Genomic DNA, 18543 nt, shown 5'->3' with positions numbered 1-18543 from the left:
AAATTAATTCATCTATCAATATGGAATGGGTGGGCTGCAACACTAAGACAGGTTATTAAACTTGGGGTTATTTAGTTTGGAAAAACAAAGGCTTAGGGGGGATCTAATCACAATGTATAAACATATGAGGGGACAGTACAGAGACCTTTCCAAAGATCTCTTTACACCTAGGCCTGCGACTGGAACACGGTAGCATCCGCTACGTCTTGAGGAAAGAAGGTTTAATCATAATCCCAGACGAGGATTCTTTACTGTACGAGCAGTGAGACTATGGAACTCTCTGCCGCATGATGTTGTAATGAGTGATTCACTACTAACATTTAAGCAGAGCCTGGACGCCTTTCTTGAAAAATATAATATTACCATTATGTATATTAGATTTTATGACAGGGTGTTGATCCAGGGAACTAGTCTGATTGCCGGATGTGGAGTCAGGAAGGAATTTTTTTCCCCATTGGAGCTTATTTGACACATTGGGGGTTTTTTTGCCTTCCTCTGGATCAACATGTTAGGCTACAGGTTGAACTAGATGGACTTAGAGTCTCCCTTCAACCTTAAAAACTATGAATACAGGTATTGTTCATTTCGCTAATTTAGTGATGTTCATTTTGAAATGGCCCTACACGTTTCTTCCTAATCTGATCACTGCCAATAATCACCAGGGGATGGCAGTATATGAAAGATGCATGATACTACCTATGATAAAGCAACAGCAATGTTGTTGGCCTCGTGCATCGGCAAAACTGACCTTTCTTAAGAGACTAAATATTCACACTTGTATGCCTCCTTGAATAAATGCTTCAAGTGATGATGGATGATGTGGTGTCACAGGAGGAAGAGGAACAGGGACCATTCATATGATTATCTGTCCTCACCTATCGTACCATCACCCATTCCCTGTAGACTATGAGCCCTCGCGGGCAGGGTCCTCTCTCCTCCTATACCAGTCTGTTTTGTACTGTTAATGATTGTTGTACGTATACCCTCTTTCACTTGTAAAGCGCCATGGAATAAATTGTGCTATAATCATAATAATTATCAGACCAGTTGTCCACACATGGCTCGGAGTGTGGGTTCCTGTACCAACAGCTGCCAGGTACAGAACTGTCCAGCCATGGTACAGTTTTGGAGGAGAAGGGGCAACCATGTTCACAGCAAAATGGCACCCAAAGCAGCTCAGAGGCATCACAGGAGCATGGTTGGAGGGATACAGAGGACACAGATGATACACTTCCCACCTAGGACAGCTTTTTGTTGCCTCTGGGCATCCTGGCACACATGAGCGAATACATGCAGCAGTACCTGTGTAACGACCACCAAGTTGCTCAGATTTTTACCAGTGCTTATTACTGGGTGGCCCCGCTACAAAGGCAACCTGCCATACTTACTTCCAGCACTGGAGCATGGTTAGAAAATGTGGAAATACCAGCGCCCGCTGGTAAATGCATTACTGACGACATTCCCAACTGACCGCTGGGGCTCTGTGGAAGTACAAGGCATAGTTACATAGTTACATAGTTACTTAGGTTGAAAAAAGACCTAGGTCCATCTAGTTCAACCTTCCTCCACCAGTTGTACATTTAGTCACTAAGTCATTTATAACCAACAATGTTTTGTGTACTGAGGAAATCATCCAGCCCTTTTTTAAAAGCTGTTATAGTATCTGCCATTACTACCTCTTGTGGTAGGGCATTCCACAGTCTGACCGCTCTAACTGTAAAGAACCCTTTCCTATTTTGGTGTCGGAATCGCTTTTCTTCCACTCGCAGTGAGTGCCCCCTGGTCCTCAGTATTGTTTTCGGAAGAAATAAGTTATGTGCCAGTCCTTTATATTGACCACACATGTATTTATACATATAAATGAGATCTCCTCTGAGACGTCTTTTTTCTAAGCTAAACATATCTAACTTTTTCAATCTGCCATCATATGGGAGGCCTTCCATTCCTTGTAATAGTCTAGTTGCCCGCCTTTGAACTGACTCTAACTTCTGAATGTCCTTTTTAAAATGTGGAGCCCAAAACTGGATCCCGTATTCCAGATGTGGCCTTACAAGTGATTTATAGATGGGTAACAATACGTTGGGATCACGGGATCTAATCTCTCTTTTTATACACCCTAGAATCTTGTTTGCTTTAGCAGCTGCTGCCTGACATTGAGTGCTGCTGCTCAGCTTATTTGTAATTAGAATACCCAAGTCCTTCTCCTGTTCTGTAGTCCCGAGTTTACTTCCATTTAATGTATACGCAGCTATAGGATTACTCCGTCCTAGGTGCATTACTTTACATTTATCAACATTAAATCTCATTTGCCAAGTATCTGCCCATTCTGACATCTTATCCAGATCTTTTTGTAATATTGTACTATCCAGGTCAGTTTTTAATATCCTACATAGTTTGGTGTCATCGGCAAAGACTGACACTGTACTATCAATCCCATCCACAAGGTCATTAATATAGAGAGTAAAAAGAATTGGTCCTAGCACAGATCCCTGCGGCACCCCACTGCTGACTATAGCCCATTTAGAGAATGTAGCATTTATGACTACTCTTTGTTTCCTATCTTTTAGCCAATTCCTTACCCAGTTGCATATTGTGTCCCCTAGTCCTTGCTTCTGGAGCTTTAGTATAAGGCTATTATGTGGTACAGTATCAAATGCCTTTGCAAAGTCCAAATAAATCACATCAGCTGCATTACCAATATCCAGGTTTGCACTTACCCCCTCATAGAACCCCAACAGGTTGGTTAGACACGACTTATCTTTCATGAATCCATGCTGTTTGTCAGTTATCATATTATTTTCTGCAATATATTTTTGCATGTCATCCCTTAAAATGCCCTCAAAAACTTTGCATACTACTGATGTCAGGCTTACTGGACGGTAGTTGCCTGGATCTACCCTCTTACCTTTCTTAAATATCGGTACCACATCAGCAATCATCCAATCCTGAGGCACCAACCCTGTTACAAGTGAGTCTAAAAAGATGAGATACAGCGGTCTGTCGATTACGGAGCTCAATTCCCTCAATATTCGTGGATGAATGCCATCTGGCCCTGGGGATTTGTCAATGTTTAATTTACTCAGACGTAGGCGTACTTCATCTTGTGTTAAATTAATTATATCGGGTGGTGGACTTTGATTTTTCACTTGTTGAATGATCCCTGGTACAGTCAGTTCCTTGGTGAACACAGATGAGAAATGCCTATTTAATATCTTAGTTTTTTGTTTGTCCTCTATAACTAACTTGTTATTATATTTTAAGGGTCCGATACTATCCTTTGTTTTCCTTTTGGCATTAATGTATTTATAAAAGATTTTGGGATTTATTTTAATGTCATTGGCGATTTTTGTTTCAGTAGCTAGTTTTGCTTGTTTGATTTCTTTTTTGCATTGCCTATTGATATCTTTATACTCCTGCAATGCTATTTCTGTATTCTCAGCCTTTAAGATGTTAAATGCCCTTTGTTTTTGTTTTATTATACTTTGTACAGTCTTATTTATCCATAGTGGTTTCTTTTTATTCCTGGACATTTTATTACCAGAGGGTATAAGTTTTTTACAGGACTCTAGCAGTATATCCTTAAACTTACCCCATTTATGTTCGGTATCCCCAGTTACCATGACTCTGTCCCAATCTACACATTTAAGCTCTTCCCTTAATTTGTTGAAATCAGCTTTCCTAAAATTCCAGGTTTTAGCATTCCCCCTTTGAAATGTTCTATTGAATATTATGTCGAAGCTTACCATATTATGATCGCTGGTGCCCAAGTGCTCCCGGACCTGTAGATTTGAAATTGTATCCGGTCTATTTGACAGGACCAGATCTAGCAAATTATCTCCCCTGGTCGGTTCATCTACCATCTGAGAGAGGAAATGGTCCTGAATGGTAGATAAGAACTTACAGCTTTTAGCAGAACCAGAAGATTCTATGTCCCACTGTATGTCTGGATAGTTGAAATCCCCCATAATAAGAACCCGATTATTATTATTAGCTGCCTTTTCAATTTGTTCCAGCATTTCACCCTCTATTTGTTCAGGTATGTTAGGAGGCTTATAGCAAACTCCAATTAGCATTTTTCCATTATTCCCCTCCCCATGTACATTTACCCATACTGACTCTACATTGTTGCTGTTCCCCTCAATGTCATCATACAACACAGGTTTTAGGTTAGATTTGATAAATATACACACCCCACCACCTTTTTGGCCTTTCCTGTCCTTCCTAAATGTACTATAACCCTGTATGTTTGTCACCCAGTCATGGCTTTCATCCAGCCAGGTTTCCGTAATGCCCACCACATCATAATCCATGGTTGACATAAGAGTCTCCAATTCATTCATTTTGTTTGCAAGACTTCTTGCATTTGCCAGTAGACATTTAATCCTATTAACACCTTTATTACTCCTAGCCTCCCTACGTTCCTTGTATGTCCCATCCCCCCCTAATCCTTCATTGACCCCTACCGTCTCCCTGTCTCTATCTGCTCTATCTATCCCCTTATTTGCTCCACTACCCTCCCTCCCCCCCGATCCTAGTTTAAAAGCTCCTCCATCCGTCTGACCATTTTCTCCCCCAGCACAGCTGCACCTTCCCCATTGAGGTGCAGCCCGTCCCTACCGTAGAGCCTGTAGCCGACTGAGAAGTCGGCCCAGTTCTCCATGAACCCGAACCCTTCCTTCCTGCACCAATTTCTAAGCCACATATTTATCTCCCTAAGCTCCCGCTGTCTTTCTAGTGACGCTCGTGGCACCGGTAGTATTTCTGAAAACACCACCTTGGAGGTCCTGGACTTCAGCTTCTCTCCTAGTTCCCTGTAATCATTTTTAAGGACCTTCCACCTGCCTCTAACTTTGTCATTAGTACCAATGTGCACCATGACCGCTGGGTTTTCCCCAGCCCCACCCAGCAATCTGTCTATCCGATCCACAATATGCCGAACCCGAGCACCCGGCAGACAACACACTGTTCGGCATTCACGGTCTCGGCGACAGATGACCCTGTCTGTCCGCCTAATTATAGAGTCCCCTACCACCAACATCTGTCTGGGCTTTGCTGCACTCCTATTTCCCTCCTTCCTACAGCAGTTGTTTTCCTGGTTGCTAGGAGCAACGTCCTGCTGTAGTGACCCTAGTCCAGGCCCTTCATTCCTAATATCAGCCAAACAGGCATATTTATTAGGTTGTGCCAGGTCAGGACTAGGCTCCCTGACACTTTTCCCCCTACCTCTTCTTCTAACTGTTACCCAGCTACCTACCTCTGGGTCCTGATCTTCCCCACTTCCACCCTCCTCCATATCACTGGCCCCAGCCAGAGAAAGCTCAGTGAGCTCTAAACTCCTCTCCAGGTTTGCAATGCCCCTTAGTGTTGCAAGCTGCTTATTTAGATCAGTTACCTTGGCTTCCAAACACGCAACATGCTTGCATCGAGTGCAGACATATTCACCCTCGAACGGCTGCTCAAGGCAGAGGAAGAGGAAATCGCCAACGACCCTGGGGCACCGGCACCATGTCAGAAGGAATTTCTTTAAATCATTTCCCTATTCCCCATATTTTACATTGCAATTTTCCTGCTCTTACGACCATTTTACAACACAAACGTTCAGGTCCCATTGACTTCTATGGATTCAGGGTCAAGTCCAGGTACCAAACTGAACTTTTGACTACAGTTTGGCACGACCCTGCAAACTCAAACATCCACAGGTCCACTCAACCCTATTCATGACCCTTGTGCGCCATAATGATTTGTCACAATTCCAGTGATTTCAAAATTCTCTCCAGAGCTTCTGATGAATGTTTCTGTCGTAACAAACCTCTCCGCCAATGTGGAGTTTTCTGGCTTGTCAAGAAGCATCATTGTTACTTAGCTAGAAATGTAATTAAGCCACGGTCAGTGACATAATAGTAATATACTGCATGAAGGGCAACCGCGAGTATCTCCTGTTTGCTATATTTGAGCAAGTGATGTAATGGGGTCCGCTACATGGTGACGGTCAGCCAAGTCTTAGTGCGTTCTATCATTTTCCTACTCTCAAGGATACAGAAAAACATATATACGTATCTATTGGGTACTGTCATTTTCTCCCTTTTACTTTATAACTCTTTTGCATACTTGTATGTCTCCTTATTTTGTTATATATATATATATATATATATATATATATATATATATATATATATACATATACTTTTTTCTTGTTAGCACTGTACTTTTATATTAAAGCCTAAAACCTTTTTCATACGTTTGGACTTTGCATGCTGTAGTCAATCCGTAACCTTTCTGAGTGTCCATTTGCTTGTCAGCAATGTGTAGCTCATCACCCCTTTGAGTGGTGGCAGCATTTTGTGTATCTGGGGTGTGCGACAATCTTGGAGTGTGATTTTTGATCACTTTGTAGTATGAGTGAGAGATGAGTGTAAGATTGAGTGAGTGGAGATTGATTAACCTCTTGTGGTCACATCCACCTCACATGCACAAGAGTGTGCATATGACAAAGATATACTATATTATTTATGACTATAATACACTCTCCCTCCTAATAGTGATTTATTGCTTAGAGGTGCAAAACATAACTTCTTTGCCCTGACATACACTTGTATCATTATGTATGGGTTGTAGTGATCCTTCAAATTGTTAAACATTTCCCACTCTGTCAAATCATAAAAGTCATTGATTAAACACCTATTGATTTGTCCTCTTTTGTGTTGTTAGAAGTGTTGCAGTCAGGAAATATTGTAGATGGACGGCACAGATTCAGTGACCTATTTTCTCTTAAGGATATATACAGTTCCTCTAGACCAGGGGTGGGGAACCTTTTTTTCTGCTGGGGGCCATTTTGGAAATTTCTACCAACCATCGGGGGCCACATAAAATTATCCCCATGAAAATTACCCTAATGTTTGGTTTAACAATTAACTCACCGCTACTGTTTGTGGTTGGAGCTGCTTCTATGTGGTGCGGCTGTGATGTTCGGTGATATTGATCATGTTGCTTCTCACAACTGCTTTTATAGGTTTGTCTCCGTCTGGAGTACAGTCAACAGATTGGTAAATCATATACATCACAGGAGGGGGTGGATGGCTCATATATACATCACAGGAGGGGGTGGAGTACTCATATATACATCACAGGTGGGTTGGAGGGCTCATATATATATATCACAGGAGAGAGTGGAGGGCTCACATATATATCACAGGAGGGGGTGGAGGGTTCACATTACATCACAGGAGGGGGTGGAGGACTCACATATACATCACAGGAGGGGGGGAAGGGCTCAGCACTGGCTGGAGGGCTCACATATACATTACAGGAGGGGTGGAGGGCTCACAGCACTGGGTGGAGGGCTCACAGCATTGGGTCAAGGGCTCATATATACATTACAGGAGGGGAGGAGGCGCTCACAGCACTGAGTGGAGGGCTCACATATACATTACAGTGGGGGGAAGGGCTAACAGCACTGGGTGGAGAGCTCACATATACATTACAGGAGGGGGGGCTCACAGCACTGGGTGGAGGACTCACAGCACTGGGTGGAGGGCTCACATATACATCACAGGAAGGGGGGAGGATTCACAGCATGGATGGATGGCTCACATATACATTACAGGAGGGAGGGGAAGGGCTGACAGCACTGGGTGGAGGGCTCAACATATACATCACAGGAGAGGGGGGGCTCACAGCATTGGATGGAGGTCGGACAGCACCGCGGGGCATGTACAGGGAGGCCAGTAAACCTGTTGCTGCTCTCCTTTTGTGGGGCGGAGCACACCTTGTACTTACCCCGCCCACAGAATATGTTCTCTGGACGCTGACACAGGCCTGCATGCTGAGGATCTGATAGTGTGCTGTGTGCGTTCTCACATCACATCACACATGGTGATTTAAAGAGCCAGCAGCCGAGAAGACCGCGGCTGCCGCCCGAGCACTGTGCTCCCCGGGAATGTGACCAGGGGCCGCATAAAAAGTCATGGCGGACCATAAGCGGCCTGCGGGCCAGAGGTTCCCCACCCCTGCTCTAGACAGTGCACTGAGCAAAAAATTGAAGAACTGAAATGTTACCTGCTGCCAGTGCCACCTATGCCTGTAACAGTTCAAGGCAAAGAGTCGACTTATCACATGCAGCTTGTTAATATATGATTTGTGACGTTATTAGCTGAGATTCAGCGTATAGGGTAGAAATCCTCTCATTCTGGGGGTCATAATGCATAATTTACACTGCAGGGATGGTTAAGGTTTCTAATTTTGCCTGTAAAGTAGTAAAAAAAGGAAGAGGTAACCCACAGCTCTGTCTAGACTCAACTCAACCCATGTGCTGCCAAACAAAACAAAATGTTGATTAGAGCAGGAAAGTCTTACGAGAAGTTCTGGGCCACCTGGTACTATTGGCTTGACTTCCAACAGACAGACGAATATATGGAGGCACTCAGATAAACAGAAAGTGATGCCTTGTGGAGGGACGGCACTTGCCCTCATCAACCCCCCCCCTTTTTTTTCAGTCATATGTGGCCATAGAGATATTTCAACCAAGTATTGAGTGCAGTCCTGTTAATTTTGTTTTGTGCTGATTCCTTGTCACATCCTTGTGCTGTCTTTCTACTTTTCTAGGAAAATCACAGTTTGTATAGTTTATCTTAATGGGGGCCTTGATCTCCCTTTCTGTAGGATTTGTATACATTGAATGGATTTACGGCTAGTATCATACAGATTTTTTTCCACAGCATAACGATGAGATTTGGTAAAATGCATTTTACCATTGATATATATAAAAAAATTTATATTTATTTTCTGTTCTTTGAGCTCAGCATTTACGTTGGCACAAGCAGCTGATATCTGTGATTTAACTGCATCACATTTTTTCTTTATTTTTTAGTCATTCTAGAGGAATTGAAGCTGCAGACTCTTATTGTACATATGGGAATACATTTTGATGTGACTAGTTCAAAAAGACCTCAAGCTACACTGATAACCCATCAACACTCCTCAATTTCATTGCTGAGGCCAATAGGTGCCATTATGCCAAAATACGGAAGTGCCATTCCGATTGCTGCTATTACAGATGGTAGATGTGTAACACAGCCAGCTACTGAACCCTCTCCATACGTGGGGTCATGACATAAAATGTACTACATAGCAATGAGGTTAAAACAACTTCTAAGCCCCCTTTTTCTAAATATACACTTCAGTTCAAAAGTTTGGGTAACAAGACAATTTTGTCTTTTCCATGAAAAATCATACTTTTATTTATCAAATGAGTTGCATAATGAATAGAAAATATAGTCCAGACATTGACTACGTTAGAAATAATGATTTTTACTTGAAATAATAAATTTTCTCTTTCAAACCTTGCTTTCGTCAAAGAATGCTCCTTTGCAGGAATTACAGCTTTGTAGACCTTTGGCATGCTAGCTGTTAATTTACTGAGGTAATCTGGAGATATTTCACCCCATGCTTCCAGAAGCCCCTCTGTCAAGTTGGATTGGTTTGATGAGCACTTTTTGCATACTATATGATCAAGCTGCTCCCACAACCGCTCAATAGGGTTGAGATCTGGTGACTGGGCTGGCCACTCCATTACAGATAGAATACCAGCTGCCTGCTTCTTCCCTAAATAGTTCATGCATAATTTGGAAGTGTGCTTTGGGTCATTATCCTCTTGTAGGATGATATTGGCTCCAATCAAGCGCTGTCCACAAGGTATGGCATGGCGGTGCAAAATGGAGTGAAAGCCTTCCTTATTCAAAATCCCTTTTACCTTGTACAAATCTCCCACTTTACCAGCAGAAAAGCAACCCCAAACCATCACATTACCTCCACCATGCTTGACAAATGGCATCAGGCACTCTTCCAGCATCTTTTCAGTGGTTCTGCATCTCACAAATGTTCTTCTGTGTGATTCAAACACCTCAAACTTCGATTCATCTGTCCATAACACTGTTTTCCACTCTTCCTCTGTCCAAAGTCTGTTTTCTTTTGCCCATATTATCTTTTCCTTTTATTACAAGTCTCAGATATGGCTTTTTCTTTGCCCCTCTGCCCAGAAGGCCAGCATCCCGGAGTCACCTCTTCACTGTAGACATTGACACTGGTGTTTTGCGGGTACTATTTAATGAAGCTGCCAGTTGAGGACCTGTGAGGCATCGATTTCTCAAACTAGAGACTCTAATGTACTTGTTTTGTTGCTCAGTTGTGCAGCGGGGAGTCCCACTTCTCTTTTTGCTCTGCTTACAGCCTGCTTGTGCTCTCCTCTGAAGGGAGTAGTACACACCGTTGTAGGACATTTTCTGTTTCTTGGCAATTTCTCGCATGGAATATCCTTAATTTCTAACAACAAGAATAGACTGTCGAGTTTCACATGAAAGTTTTCTTTTTTCTGGCCATTTTGGGAGTTTAATGGAACCAACAAATGTAATGCTCCAGATTCTCAACTAGCTCAAAGGAAGGTCAGTTTTATAGCTTCTCTAATCAGCAAAACTGTTTTCAGCTATGCTAACATACTTGCACAAGGGTTTTCAAGGGATTTCTAAACATCCATTAGCCTTCTGAAACAGTTAGGAAACACAATGTACCATTAGAACACCGGAGTGGTGGTTGTTGGAAATGGGCCTCTATCCACCTATGTAGATATTGCATTAAAAACCAGAAGTTTGAAGCTAGAATAGTAATTTACCACATTAACAATGTAACAATGTAGAGTGTATTTCTGTTTAATTTAATGTTAGCTTCATTGAAAAAAAAAATATCTAAGTGACCCTAAACTTTTGAACTGTAGTGTAGATCTGTCTGTTGCACCCAGTTTGTATGTTTGTTATTTTGTGCGTATTAATTTCGGGTTACTTGCAGCCACCACTAGAGGGAGCTAAGAAGGCTACTGTATACTGCTATACATTGAACTCAATTTAGTGATCTACCATACTCTCTCTAGTGGCAGCTGCAGGCATCCAGAATTATATCTTTGAACCCTATGACTATGCAGGGGATTGGGCTTCCTGTATCACACTAGTAAAATATATATTTTAACCCTTATTTGCAAAGAATGCTGCACGTAAAATTTATATAGTGTTAAAAGTAGAAATTGCTGAAAACTGTAATATAATTTGCTTGTTGTTTTTTCTGCTGTTGCTTCTCTTACAGATTTCCCAATTGACTTACAATTTTGTTGTGGAACAGCTTCTAGTGCAACTCAGGAAATCCACAATTGCACTGAGGCATCTGAGGAGCTACAATATGTAAAACAAGGCAGCCGTCAATCTGAAGCAGTTATGATCCAAAGGCAAATTCTGTTATTTATGTACCACATGTACACCAGCTAATAAACATGTTTAATTTGAAAATATATCTTTTTAAGTTGTACATTAATCTTTAAAATGAGCACTTTTTTATTATATAGTGTACTATGATGAATTTGATCATATCTGAATAGCCTTGACAGAAGTAGAGCGAGATAGGCAAAGATTAGTTGTGGACATCATGCTATAGTCATGATGATAACGGTCACGGTTCTCTGTGCAGAGCATCTCACAGACCTGGAGATGCTCTGCGGCACTTACAGATCTAGCAGCCTGGTCACTATACTGGAGTCCAGGTTTGCTCTGGGAGGTGCTGATTGCTCAGCTGTTCCTCCTTCTGGGTAATTACTCAGGCTTCTTTACTGGGCATGCTCCTCCAGAACTCTGCCAGTTGTATTATTTTCTAGCTCTGTTGCTGCAAGTGTCTGTCTCCTGGTATAGTGACTTGTCTTGGTATTCGACCCTGAACTGACCTCCTGACTTGCCTCTGTCTACTCCCCTCTGACTTCTCCGTTTCCGTATGGCTGCTTACCACGGCTTTCTCTCCTGACTACTCTATTGTCTGCCCCTTGTGTTCATACTTTCTCTCCTGGTTACCCGACCTCCGGCTTGTCTTACGACCTCTCTCCTGTCTGCTCCCTGTGTCTCTCCGTGTCCTCTCGGTTCTGACCCCGGCCTACTTGACTTCGCTCAGCCTCTAGGTATCCCCAGTGCCACCTATTGTATAGCCTTATTACTGCATCTCTCGCTCCTCTGTGAGAGGGACGTTATAATAACATTATATAGTTTAATATGATTCCCCAATATGATGCTAGTCACTACTCACGGAAAAGCCTTTAGGCAGGATAGCCAAACATTCCGGGGTAAGATACCAAGAGAGCATGTCATGAACTAATGGGAAAGATGAAGGCATAGCAAGGTCATGGTCTGGGGGTCAGAATACCAGGGGGAAAGCGAATCAACGCAAAGGAGCAAAGCAAAAGGATGGTCAGAGGAGGTCGAAGGTCTGACAGCAATAGATCAAAACAAAGAGCATAGATAAACGAGTCCAAGATACACTAAAGAGCAAATGCTTCGATTGGCAGTGATCTGAGGCTGACTGCTCAGCAAAGTTACTGGGCAATCACTCAGAAAGGGGAACATCTGAAGAAGCACATCACCTCCCGGTCTCAAATTGGATGGCTGGACTTTCAATCAGCATACCAACAGCTCAGCACACCCCTGCACTAGACTGGACAACTAAGCTGTCAATCACCAAACTGATAGCTCAGAATGCCTCTGCACTAGATTGGATGACTGTGCTGTCATTTACCCACCCAACAGCTCAGCATGACCCTGATTCCGTAGGGCAGCAAAACTATCACCCACTGTGTCCAAGACACACTGAGGGGAGGAATTGTCACACCCAAGTCTTTTGACAGATATAGAAAAAACAAAACAAAATACTCACCACTGCAGAGACAAGTTTGAATAGATCCTCCTGTTGATATCCAATGGTCCAGCACAGATTACGGCAGCTAGCCGAGAAAATAATGGAACAAAGCAGTAAGAAAAATCCAGCTGGACTCCAGAGGATAAATAAAAACTCTTCTTTATTTATTTCAACTTGATTAAAAAAATATCCAAATTGCAAGTAAAGACACCGGCTTGTGCACACTGATGAATGTCAGATGTATACCACAACGCGTTGAGTGCATCTGCCATTCATCAGTGTGCACAAGCCGGTGTCTTCACTTGCAATTTGGATATTTTTTTAATCAAGTCGAAATAAATAAAGAAGAGTTTTTATTTATCCTCTGGAGTCTAGCTGGATTTTTCTTACTGCTTTGACCCAAGTCTTTTGGAACAGTTTTTTCTCCATTTTAATACTTATGCTTGCAGGCTTATAGAGTGATCAGCGGTGCAAATAGAAATAGAATGACATACGTTTTGGGTTCACCTGGTAAGGTGAATTCGCTAAACAATTGTCAAGGTGAGTAGCATGGACTGGAGGCATGATGCAGCGGAGCTAGGTAATCTGAAAGTTAAGTGGTGTAGTGAAGACCAGTAGAGTTGGATGTTCAGAATGACTAGTGGTGAATTAAGAGCAGCTAGGGTAATGGGCAATTTAGAGGCCATGAGCATCACTAGCAACCGATGTATCATGTGACATGTCACATAATTTCCTCAAGAGATCATATGATAACACACGTGATTAACACACAGGTGCTCTGCTGCACATCTGTAAATGGAAAAAGAGAGAGCGTAGCTCACCTTTTTTTTTCCCTTATGTACAGAGCTATACATAAGAGAGCGAGCATAAACTGCGCTATACTTATCGAGAGGACGCAATTTAATTTGGGATGGCGCTATGCATAACAAAAGGGAAAGCTGTCATAGGGGAAAGCACTATACATCCCATTTTTGTAAATATTCTATTATATCTTTACTTGGGAGAACACTAATATGACAATTAGTTAAATGAAAAGCAGTCAGTGTACAGCTTGTTATAACCATGTAAATGTGGTGCTCTGTAAATAACTTAAGACACAGCCATTAATGTCTAAACCGCCTGCAACAAAACGTGAGTACACCTCTAAGTGAAAATGATCAAATTATGCCCAATTAGCCATTTTCTCTACCTGGTGTTATGTGACTCATTAATGTTACAAGGTCTCAGGTGTGAAAGGGGAGCAGGTGTGTTAAATTTGATATTATTGGTCACACACACATAGCACCTCATGGCAAAGAATTCTCTGTGGACCTCAAAAAAATTATTGCTCTACATAAAGATGGCCTAGGCTATAGGAAGTGTACCAAAACCCTGAAACTGAGCTACAGCACATTGGCCAAGACCATAGAGAGCAGCTTAACAAGTCAGGTTCCACTCAGTACAGAAGGTAAGGATGGTCCTGCACCACTGCGTGTTACCTGCGGTACCGCGTACGTTCCAGAGGACAGCTGCAGATCTCCTGATACAAAGCGGGGTGCTCGTCACAAGAAAGGATCCATGAAAGGCAAAGTATGAAGAATAGACCGCACTCCTTCCGCTGTGCTGGATAACTTATTTATTCAAAGGTGCAGGGTAAAAGGCTGGGAAACAAGCCTGCAAGCCGGCTCCTATGCAAGGACGACGGCCGTTTCGCCTATTGATTAGGCTTCCACAGGTCCACATGTGGGGCTGAAAACACCACGCCTTATATACAGTAGGAGTGCCTACAGGCTGTGTCACAAACCACATAAAAACAATGGGGAATGTACATACATATAAAATCAAGTGGTTGAGCAAAACATTGAAATACAAATACAAGATAAAGCTCATACATCACAATAGGACAAGAGGTAAAACCATAAAGTGTTCCACTCAGTACATACCTCACCATGGTCAATCAAAGACGATGAGTGCATGTGCTCAGCGTCATATCCAGAGATTGTCTTTTCAAAATAGACGTATGAATGCTGCGAGCATTTGCTGCAGAGGTTAAAGGGGTGTGGTGTCCGCCTGTCAGTGCTCAGGACATACGCCGCACACTGCATCAAATTGGTTAGCATAGCTGTCATCCTAGAAGGAAGCCTCTTCTAAAGATGATGCACAAAAAAGCTAACAAACAGTTTGCTGAATACAAGCAGACTAAGGACATGGATGAGTGGAACTATGTCCTGTAGTCTGATGAGCCCAATATAAACTTATTTGGTTCATATAGTGTCAAGTGTGTGTGGAAGCAACCAGGTGAGGAGTGCAAAGATATGTGTGTCTTGCATACAGTCAAGCATGGTGGTGGAAGTGTCATGGGTTGGGACTGCATGAGTACTGCAGGCTGTTGGGAGCTACAGTTCCTTGAGGGAACCATGAATGCCAACATGTACATACTGAAGCAGACCATGATTCCTTCCCTTCTAAAACTAAGCTGCAGAGCAGTATTCCAACATAACGACCCCAAACACACCTCCAAGACGACCACTGCCTCGCTAAAGAAACTGAGGGTAAAGGTACTTGACTGACCAAACAAATTTCCAGACCTATAAACTATTGAACATCTGTGGGCATCCTCAAATGGAAGGGGGAGGAGTGCAAGGTCTCTAACATCCACCAGCTCTATGTTGTCATCATGGAGGAGTGGAAGAGGATTACAGTGGCTCCTGTGAAACTCTAGTGAACTCCATGCCCAAGAGAGTTAGGGCAGTGCTTGAAAATAATGGTGACGACACACAATATTGACACTATGGACATAATTTGGCCATTTTCACTTACCGATGTGTTCAAAGTGTCATATCATCAGTGTTGTCGGAGGAAAAGATATAATAATAAAATATTTACAAAAGTGTGAGGGGTGTACTCACATTTGTTATGTACTGTATATCACAAGACTGGAGGCTTTAATTCATTATAATATCATTTCCTCCCTCCCACCCCCAATTCATTCATTTTATTGAAAAAAATAATTTATAGTTGCCTCTCAATTCGATTTTTTGTGGCCCCAGTTTGGGAAAAGCTCCCTGATAAGAGGTGCCAAAGGTGGCACACAAACTATTATAATGAGGGCAATCTGGCTATGAACTCCCCAGAATTTCGGGTACTGCACAGTAGCCCAAATTGCCGTCATTATAATCCGCCTATGAGAACGACACTTGGATAAGCGGAGCTGGAAACACTGGACTAGTGAGGCAGGAGATATGTACATGCACCTTAAAATAAATCCAGTGATCGGATAGCACCTTAAAGCACTATAATAGAGATGAGAAAGCAGACACGAACCTTGATGAAGCTGGTGCAAGTGTGGAGAACCAGGAACAGCAGAGCTGAATCGATGTTCAGTCACAATGTTGTACTAGAATCAAGTGTGTGTGCAGCACCCAGGAACAGAAGAGCGGAGTGGACGATCAGGTACCTTGATGTACTAGAACCAAGTGTGCGAGCAGCAACCAGGAACAGCAGAACTTGGTCAGCAATCAGGTACCTCATTGTAGAGCTGAGTGTGTGGACAGCATACCGGAACAGTGGAACTGAGTGAGCGATGAGACACCATGATATACTGGAACAGAACAATGGAAAAGATCCAGCTGGACTCCAAGGGGATGAATAAAAATGCTTCTTTCTTTATCGTTCCTATGGGAGACCCAGACATTGGGGTGTGTAGCTTCTGCCTCCGGAGGACACACAAAGTACTACACTAAAAAGTGTAGCTCCTCCCTCTGAGCATATACACCCCCTGGATAACCAGATCTAGCCAGTTCATTGCTTTGTGTTCAGGAGGCATACATCCACACATGCATTCTCATCTGATTTTTCATTTTTGGAAAGTTTTTGAAGAAAAGCGCGTCCAAGCCTGGACTCCCGGCATGTCCCTTCTCACCCCACTGTGTCGGCGGTGTTGTTAAGGTTGATTCCAAGGCTGGAGCCTTACATGCCGCGCTCCTTCACCATCCCTCGGGCTCTGGCTTGAAGTGGGAGCCAGCACGGTTCTCCTTGCTTTGCAGGAGGCCGGTCTCCATCCGCAGCCCTTCAGGATCCTGCTGGACGGAGCACTCATCCCCAGGGACTTGGAACCCTGCGTCTCAGCAAGCTAAGTATCTGAGACGTTTATATTCGGGGGGTCCCTTGTACTTTATTGTTGGGGAGAGTGTGCTGTGTAACTGTTCTGACATTTCCGGCCGGTTCTCTGGTTGTCGCCTGAGAACCGCGCCGATGGGGCCTGCGCGCCAGCCGCATCGCTTAAATTTAGGCCCCGGCTTTGCCGGAGTCCTACTTTCGATTTCACTGCCCTTGCATGTCAATCATGCAGAGGGACAGTGCGGCTCCGCCCAGCGGCCGTTCGGCACAGGGGAGGGACACTCCTCTCTGAGTACATGTCCCCTCCCCTGTAAATCTCCTTGGCCCTCCAGATCCCGCTCTCAGAGCAGGTCCCGCCCCCTCTCCTCGCTCCGGCGCCATTTTATCACCGTTTCTCTCTGCGATCGGCGCTGGCTGCAGCATCCCTGCTAAGCTGCTTGGGGGTCCGGGCTGTGGGATCTGGAGGGCACACAAACGGTCTGGTAAGCCACAACCTCCGGTTGTGGATCTGCTTATATACTCTCTGGGGGTCATTCTGGCTCAGAGCACCCACTTCAGCAGCATGTCTCACACGAGGAGCAAGGCTGCAAGGCTGTACTCAATATGCACTGCATGTAAGCTCGTGCTGCCTGAACCGAGCAAATATCCACATTGTGATGCCTGCTCTAACCTGACAATGCCTCAGCCTGGAATCGCACCCACAGTGGTCCCTCCGGCTGCTCCGGCTCCGGTGGCTGAACCCCCGGCTTGGGTAGAATCCTTCTCTAGGTCAATCTCCCAGTCTTTTGCCGACTCCATGGGACAGCTGTCCCGGACTTTGCTGAACATGCATCAGCTCCCTTCTCAGGGCGCCTCTGCTGCTAGGGCTCTCTCAGCGGAGCTCACAGAGGATTCTTCATCTGGTCCCAGACCCCGTCCTCCTAAGAGGAGACGCAGGGCTCCCTCTCCTTCCTTGTCCCGCGGCTCTGATTCAAGAGCTGACTCGCAGGACGAGGAGGATGCCGTTACTGGGGGCTCGGAGGCTACCTCCATGTGCCCCATTGATCTGTCCGAAAGTGACTCAGATGTTAGTGATTTGATTGCGTCCATTAATTCTGTACTGGACCTCAATCCGCCAGTATCAGAGGAGCAACCCTCTCTGGCAGAAAAGCACCAGTTTACCTTGCCTAAGAGGACAAGGAGTGTGTTCTTTAACCACTCCAGTTTTCAGGCCACTGTGACCAAGCCTAGGGCCTGTCCTGACAAACGCTTCCCAAAGCGTTGTTCTGATGACCGTTTTCCCTTTCCACCTGAGGTGGTCAAGGAGTGGGCTCATTCATCAAAGGTAGACCCTCCGGTGTCTAAACTCTCAGCCCGGACAGTTGTATCAGTGGCTGATGGCACCTCTCTTAAGGATTCCACTGACCGCCAGGTTGACCTTCTGGCCAAATCTGTATATGAGGCGGCAGGGGCCTCATTCTCCCCATCTTTTGCAGCAGTGTGGGCTCTCAAAGCCATCTCTGCTTCTCTAGAGGAGATGCATTCCCTCACCAGGGAATCTATGCCCGAAATGGTTGCCTTAACTTCCCAAGCTTCAGCTTTTTCATCCTATGCCATGTCTGCCATGCTGGAGGCTTCTCACCGCACTGCGGTGGCTTCGGCTAATTCCCTCGCTATCCGCAGGATCTTGTGGCTTTGAGAGTGGAAGGCAGATGCTTCTTCAAAGAAGTACCTTGCTGGGCTCCCTTTTGC

The 18543-nt window shown here is 44.1% G+C and overlaps 1 protein-coding gene across 5 annotated transcripts in view; it reads left to right on the top strand.

The window, feature by feature from the left end:
- Positions 1–11329, top strand: part of APOO (apolipoprotein O) — a 124435-nt gene extending 113106 nt beyond the window's left edge. For all 5 annotated transcript variants that reach the window (XM_075333389.1, XM_075333391.1, XM_075333392.1 and 2 more), the window contains one exon: positions 11128–11329. The gene's annotated coding sequence lies outside the window, so the exon portion shown is untranslated. The remainder of the gene's footprint in view (positions 1–11127) is intronic.
- The last annotated feature ends 7214 nt before the right edge of the window (positions 11330–18543 follow it).

This window comes from Anomaloglossus baeobatrachus, chromosome 2 (genome assembly GCF_048569485.1).
Source record: "Anomaloglossus baeobatrachus isolate aAnoBae1 chromosome 2, aAnoBae1.hap1, whole genome shotgun sequence".
In the NCBI taxonomy this organism is placed as follows: Eukaryota; Metazoa; Chordata; class Amphibia; order Anura; family Aromobatidae; genus Anomaloglossus; species Anomaloglossus baeobatrachus.
The sequence above is the reverse complement of the archived record's forward strand: the minus strand, read 5'-3'. Positions and strand labels throughout refer to the sequence as shown.